The sequence below is a fragment of the Notamacropus eugenii genome, chromosome 4 (genome assembly GCF_028372415.1).
Source record: "Notamacropus eugenii isolate mMacEug1 chromosome 4, mMacEug1.pri_v2, whole genome shotgun sequence".
Lineage (NCBI taxonomy): Eukaryota > Metazoa > Chordata > Mammalia > Diprotodontia > Macropodidae > Notamacropus > Notamacropus eugenii.
This window is the reverse complement of record NC_092875.1, coordinates 229,152,560-229,160,116: the sequence shown is the minus strand read 5'-3', so window position 1 is coordinate 229,160,116 and position 7,557 is coordinate 229,152,560. Positions and strand designations below refer to the sequence as shown.

At 38.5% G+C, this 7,557-nt stretch overlaps 1 pseudogene; it reads right to left on the bottom strand.

Annotated features, from left to right (window-relative positions):
* Nucleotides 1–3,954: 3,954 nt before the first annotated feature.
* On the bottom strand, nucleotides 3,955–7,287 carry LOC140502450 (latexin pseudogene; annotated as a pseudogene).
* Nucleotides 7,288–7,557: the final 270 nt, after the last annotated feature.

Below are 7,557 nucleotides of genomic sequence, written 5' to 3'. Positions count from 1 at the left end.
TCTGTCTCTGCTGCACAGCATGGCTCACACCGGGCTGTGTTCCACTCCACGCCTGGTGTGATAGACCATTCCTGTCAGCCTTCCAGGCTGTCCTTGGCTGGAAATCTCCTTCACTGTTATTTTGTGGCTTCTGCTGCTCTAGAATTTGTTTAGAGTAATTTTATGGGCTATGTTGGGGAGCTTCTATAGGTCCATCTTTCTACTTTGCCATCTTGGCTCTGCCCTGAATCATTATTCTTTTGTCTTTTCTAATCCAAATTCCATTCTTTTGACAGAAAAAACGGACAAGATAAAAAATGAGTAACTAGATTTGTCTTCTTTTCTGCTATTTTTGTCTCATCTTCCTTAAGCAGTAGTCTTATTCATTCTTTAATAATCATTTTCCCTTCAACATAGGTAAAAAAATTAAAACTTTCGAATCTCTTCTGGATATTCTTAGCAGCTCCAGTCACCTCTTACTTGACTGAGAAAATTGAGGCTATACCTCATGGACTTGTGGATCTCCCTTATTTTATATCTTGCAACCTCTCTACAACTTAACTCATTGTCTTCTACTTTCCTTCGTTTTCCAAGACAACCCCTCTACTTGTTCCTATGACCTCATTCTCTTTCACTGACTTCAGTGTCTTACCCAACCAATCATTCTCTCTTATATATATTTAATATCTTTCTATTTACTGGCTCCTCCCCCATGGTCTACACACACCCTTAAGTCTCCACTGTTTTTATTTTTTAAATTATATGTATTTTTTCAATCAGCAAAAATATGCCTTTTAACCCTCCCAGTCTAACCCCCCCTCCTTGAGAACTAAAGAAAAAAAACAACCTTGTTACAAGCATGACAGTCAAAACAAATTTCCACATTGGCTATGTCTAAAAGAAATTGTCTTATTCTGCACTCCGAACACTTCACCTTTTTATCAGGAGGTGAGTGGAATATTTCATCATTAATCCTCTGGAGTCTGAGGTGATCATTATGCTGATCAGAGTTTCTAACTCTCCCAGAGCTGTTTATCTTTACTACTTACATAAATTGCTCTGTTTGTGTTCACTTTATTCAACACCAGATCATGCAAGTCTTCCTAAGTTTCTCTGAAATCATCTGTTTTATCATTTCTTACAACACAATAGTATTTCATCACATTTATGTACCATAACTTGTTCATCCATACACCAATTTGTAGTCACCCCTTCATTCCCATTCTTTACCATATCAAAAAGAGCTATAAATATTTTTGTACATTTTTAGAGTTTGTTTTGCTTAGGACTAATTCCTCCTTTAATATACCTTCTAATTCTACTCTTTCTCTTCTTTCCCTTCTATTTCCCTGTTGAATTAATTAAATTTATGCACAACTGTCTCTACCCCGCTCACCCCGCCCTCCCCATGTATGTGTGTATATTTTTCCATCCTTTAACCAGTTCAAATGAGAGTGAGGTTGAAGTGTCAGCTGCTCCACTCACCCTCTCCTTCTTGTTTATGTTGATGTGTACTTGGGCACTCTAATTATATGAGATAATTTCCCTTAACCTTCCTTTACTTTCTGCCTACTTCACCCCTCAATGTATTTCTCTTCCACTTTCTTTCTATTCTTCTCTTAAGATCATCAACCACTTCCAGGCTTTGTGTATATAGATTCTCTCTATGACCCCCTGATAATAAAAGAGTTCAGAGGGGATACATATCTCATCTTCCTATATTAGAATGTAAACAGTTAATCCTTACTTAGTAAGGATAAACTTGTTTGTTCATATTTATCATTTTATATTTCTCCTTACTCCTGTCCTTGAACTTCAAAGTTTCTATGCAGCTCTAGTCTTTTCACCACGAATGCTTGAAAGCTTTCTCTTTCATTAAAGATCCATTTTTCCCCTGTAGCATTATACTCAGATTTTTTTCTGTGTAAAAGTTAATCTTAGCTATAAACCCATATCCTTTGGGCAGAGACAGCTGATGGCATAGTGGATAGAGCACTAGGTTTGGAGTTAGGAAGACCACCTTCACCTTCATTCAAATCTAGCTGCATAATAATGATGTTGGGCTTCATTCACTGCATCCTTCCTTCCTTCCTTCCTTTCTTCCTTCCTTCCTTCCTTCCTTCCTTCCTTCCTTCCTTCCTTCCTTCCTTCCTTCCTTCCTTCCTTCCTTCCTTCCTTCCTTCCTTCTCCCAGTTTTCCTGCCCATGTCTTCACTCTGGAATTGATGCTAGGGTTGGGCTCTGTCACACATCTGGGAGGATGTCTAGGCTGGTCACATTACTTCTTTCTTGGGGGTATTGAGTGTTAAAATATTCCAGGTTCTGGGGGACAGACTGCAAACTTTCAGTGCACCCAGAGAGTGATCTAGGCAAAGACTGATTGTAGACTAACTACGTTGTCTGATCCCTGCAAGTTCTTGACTTGGGTTTTGGTCAAAAGGAGAATAAAATGCTGTTGGATTCAGCCCTATCAGCTAGCTAGGATATTCTACTGTTTCAGACTGGCAGAACTCCAGGTTCCTTTTTGGTCTTGGAATCCTACCCTGGTCACCTCTTTGTAGACTGGGTTAGATGCTGCAATTGAGAACCTGCTCTGCTCCTGAGGTCTGTGCCAAAGCATTGCTGCTTACTCCTGAACTTCCTTCTTTTTTGGTACAATACACAAGACCTCCCAACTGGGAAGACTCTCCTGTAAGACAATCTTCTTGGTCCTCCTTGAATCTGTGACCCAGAACTGGCTAGTGAGTTGGCACCTATTCCCTCCTCAAATTGTACCCAGTATAGTCCTGAGGGTGTTCTGGCATGAGTAAAGGACCTTTTCTTGCCCTGATGCATAGCTTCTCCTCAGGGACTGCAGTATCTTAGATAGTGTGCTCCTGGATCTACCTCAGCCCCACTGTCAGCAGACCTCTCTGTCTCTCTGTGCTGACCTGGGCTGGATAAAGGATTCACTATGACTTTTTTCTGGATTTCCCCATCAGGATTTGGCCTGTATTATTTAGATCTTTTGGAAGGAGTCATGGGTGGAACTCAGCTGTATTGTTTCCTCTACTCTGCCATCTTGGTTTCTAGTTTTACCTTATCTTTATTTTTTTGCAAGGCAATCAGGATTAAGTGACTTGCTCAGGGTTACACAGCTTGTAAGTTTCAAGTGCCTGAGACAAGATTTGAACTCAGGTCCTCCTGACTCCAGGGCTGGTGCTCTCTCCACTGTCCCACCTAGTTACTCCTCTACCTTATCTTTAAAACAACAACAACAAACTACACCATCCAAAAGAAATGATGAAAGGACCAATTTCAGAGAAACCTGGGAAGACTTGTATGAACTGAATGAAATGAGCCGAATCAGGATAGCAATCCACATAATAAAAACAAACAACTTGAAAACATCATTCAATACGATGACAAGCCAGGTTTTCAGGTGATGGAATCAGGCTACGGAATATAATATTTATTTTTTGGACATGACCAAAACAAATTTGTTTCACTTGACTGTGCAAATTTATCACAAGGACATTCTTTTTCTTTTTAGTGGAAAGTAAAGAAAAGAGAATAAGGGAAAATAGGCTTTAGCTAATTGAAAATATAAATTAAATTCATCTAAAAAATTTTTACTAGATTCTGCTGCTCTGCTCAATCTATCATACTAAAACTTTCCTCCCTTTTTTTGTTAATTCACTACGACAAGTAGCTGACAGCTTTCTGCTTCTATGTGCTTACCACTTGCTCCCTACCTCCTTGTAGTCTAGCTTCTGACCCCAAATCAACTGAAACTGTTCTCTGAAAGTTTACCAAGGTTAAAGACACTATTTAAAGGGGTTTATTATGTACACAATTGTACACTGGAATCAAGACACTGTTATATTGATATTTTGGAACTGGTTTGATTCTTAAGCTAAATATAGATGATGAGAAGCAAACAACATCATAAGTGAACAATTTGGTTTATTTTATATTCTAATGTTTGGGTTTCTGCTTATTCCATTTGGGTTTGCTTTGGTTGGCAGCTGTTGTGTTTTACTTTTAACTCCATATTATGGATGCCAGAGAACTTGCCTTTACCAAACAATTATTCTTTTGAAATAGGATGGCATAATAGAGTTTAATAAAATAATATTTTTTCATCTGTTTGATAATTTGTACTTCTACTGTTTTCTATCACATATTTCCAGGAGAATTCTGGTATATTACGTGAGCTCAGGCAATCCAGGGTAGGTTGGTTCCATTTCTTGAGATCCATTTCCAAAACTGTCTGGAATATTTTGTGCTTCCAATGGTTCCTTTATGGATTTGAGTCTCTCATAAAACTTGTTATGTTTCTCATTTGGGTTCTTCCCACTTTCTGCTTCCAACTCACTATTTGACAAAAACTGCTGGGAAAACTGGAAAGCAAACTGGCAGATGTTAGCCATAGACCTATGTCTCTCCCTATATCCCAAGAAAAACTCCATATGGATACATGAAACATAAAAGGTGACATCATCAATAAGGTAGAGGGGCAAGGAAGAAATTACTTTTTATTTCAATGGATGAGGAGAGAATTCATAATCAAATATTGGATAGAAAGGATCAAAGAAGATAGAATGGACAATTTTGATTACATAAAATTAAAACAATGTTGCAAAAACAAAACCAATGCAGTTGTAGTAAGTTTCTTTAATGAATATCTCATATCCCAGATATATAAAGAACTGATTCAAATTCATGAAAGCAAGAGCCATTCCCCAAAAGACAAATGGTCAAAAGATATAAACCTAAAGTTTTTAAAAGAAGAAATTCAAACAATCAACAATCATATGAAAAAATGCTTCAAATCACTAATAATTAGAGAAATGTAAAATGAAGCAACTCTGAGTTCTGTTTCACCCCACTCAGATTAACAAAGATGACAAAAATGGAAATTACTAATTTTCAAAGATGGAGCTTTGAATTAGTATAACCATTCCAGAATGAAATTTGGAACTATGTGCCCCCCAAATCAATAAACTATACATACTCTCAGACCCAGTGATACCATTATTATGCTTCTACCCCAAAAAGATCAAAGAAAGAAGAAAAGGTCAATATGTACAAAAATATTTACGGTAGATCTTTTTGTAATAGCAAAAAAACTGGAAACTAAGGAGATATCTGCCTATTGAGGAATGATTAAACAAATGATGCTATATGAATGCAATGGAGTAATTTCACATCATATGATAGGATAATTTTCATACTGAGAACACTTGGATGAACTGATGCTAGTGAAATAATAACATTACAAAGGAAAATGAGCCACGAGGGGATCTGCATTATTTGACTATGAATATTTCTTAGGATAATTTTTCTTTTTAAAATTTTTAATAGGAAAAAACAATAGAAAAACAAGTTTTTCTTTCAAAAATGAAGTCCACTTCTGGTGAACAGTTCTGGTGAACAGTTGTCCAACTCTTGGGTAAAGTACTTATTCACTGTAGATCTCAGTAATTTGTTTTTGGATAATTTCTTCAATAGAAAATTTAAGGTGGCATTTGTTACTTCTGAAATGTTCTTGTGGGGATGGAGTTTCCTGATGATAGCTGATGTAGTTCTCTGTCACTAAGGTGGCCCTAGAGTCTGGGAAAAGGATTGGGGGATCTTTATTCCTGGGGAGGAACAATAGGCAGTGGCCCAGTGGTGGATGGACAACTGAGAACCACCAATGCTCTTATTTTTCTTACTAGAATTTTATTTTTCTTTGTTATGTGGAGTAGACTAGTTGGATGTAGCTTATATTATTCCTGTTTTGTTGGCAATATCCAAAGCATTATAGTCTGAGATGAATTGGATATCAGTCTTCTTCTTTCTATCAGGCCAGATCAGTGTGTTGACCCTGACCACATCAATGAAATACAGCATTTTTTTCCCACCTGCCTGACTTGATGTTTTTTAGTCTTGATATTCACAATGAAATTCAGGATGTTGATGTCTTCAGTCATTGTCATAGTGGATTCAGTGTTCAAGGAAAACTTTATATGTCACAATGATCAAGTTTGTTTCTCCTAGAGGCACTTGTATGAGGGTATTTGGGCTTTCTTCAAAGCCAAAGTGTCTTGGATCACCAGAAAGTGGGGGACATTTGCATCTTCTTTTTGTGGCTATGGACACCCTTCAACACTGCTTTCTTGGCTTTAGCAACAGCTAGACTGGTAGGTGAGCCCTAAGCTTGGTTAACCTCAGGCATGAATTCACAGCTAGGTAGAACATGTTATTCATTTCCTGCTTTTTCTTTCATTCTTTCCCCCTTCCTTACATTTAGAAGAAGCAGAGTTTTTTTAAAGCCCAGCATTCCCTATTTTTTCTGTCTCTCATTTCTAATGATGTAAGTCTGATTCTCTTTATATAAGTGTGTTTTCATTATCTGTGGGCATCTTGTTATCTGTCTTGAGGGATTTCTTATACTTTACAGAGCATATAACCTGGAATCTTCCAGTTTTTTTGGGGGGGGGGTTTGCAGGAGGCAAAAGAACCCATTTCCCAGGGAGTTATTGAACTACTATACACACACACACACACACACACACACACACACACACACACACACTTTTTTTTTTGGAGGGGGGAAGGCAAGGCAATTTGGGTTAAGTGATTTGCCCAAGGTCACACAGCTAGTAAGTGTCAAGTGTCTGAGGAGGGAGTTGAACTTAAGTCCTCCTGACTCCAGAGCTGGTGCTCTATTCACTGCACCACCTAGCTGTCCCCAAGCTATGTATTTTTATGAATTATTTCATAACTCTCTCAGTAAACAAAACCTTAAAACTTGAACTCAGGATTCACTTGGATTTTCCCTAGAGGAGAGATTGTTAACTGTGTGTGTGTGTGTGTGTGTGTGTGTGTGTGTGTGTGTGTGTGTGTGTGTGATGGACCTGTTTGCCAGTCTGATGAAACCCCTTCTCAGAATAATATTTATAAATATATAAAATAAAACACATAGAATTGCAAAGAAAACCAATTATTTTGAAATAAAGTTATTAAAAACATTTCAATAAAAAGTTCATGGATGCCCAGTTAAAAACTCCTACTAGAAGAAGGAGCTCGTTGCCACAGTGTGACTCATCTGGAGTATGAGAAGCTAAGGTTCTCTGGAGCTAAGCTCATTTCTGCTCTGTCCCTGGAAAGTCCTACCTCTGAGCCAGTCCAGTAGGTAGATTTAAGCATAGTCTGTGACGGTCTCAACCCTGTTCCCTTTCTAGTTTGGAGCTGAAAATGAAGTGGGCACACTCCACGCACCTCCCCCCCAGTTCAACAGTGAAATCTGCTGGTCACAGCTGGCAATATAAACACATTCCATTTCTCCTCTGGGAGAAGTGTTCAGGGAGGAATAGCACTTCTGGTGTGGGGGCTTGCCGAACCCTTTTCAGGGCTGCTTATCCACCTTTGGTGTCCACCAGTCACTCAGCTTTCATCTGAGCATGCTCAGGGGCCACACTATCCAAGCAGACAGGCTAAACCAGGTTGAGGGTAACCAATAGACCTCATACCCATTAGTGAGTTAGAGGGGATATCTACCCCAAGCACGTGAAGACTTTCCCTGATGGAATGAGTGGACGGCAAGAATTTG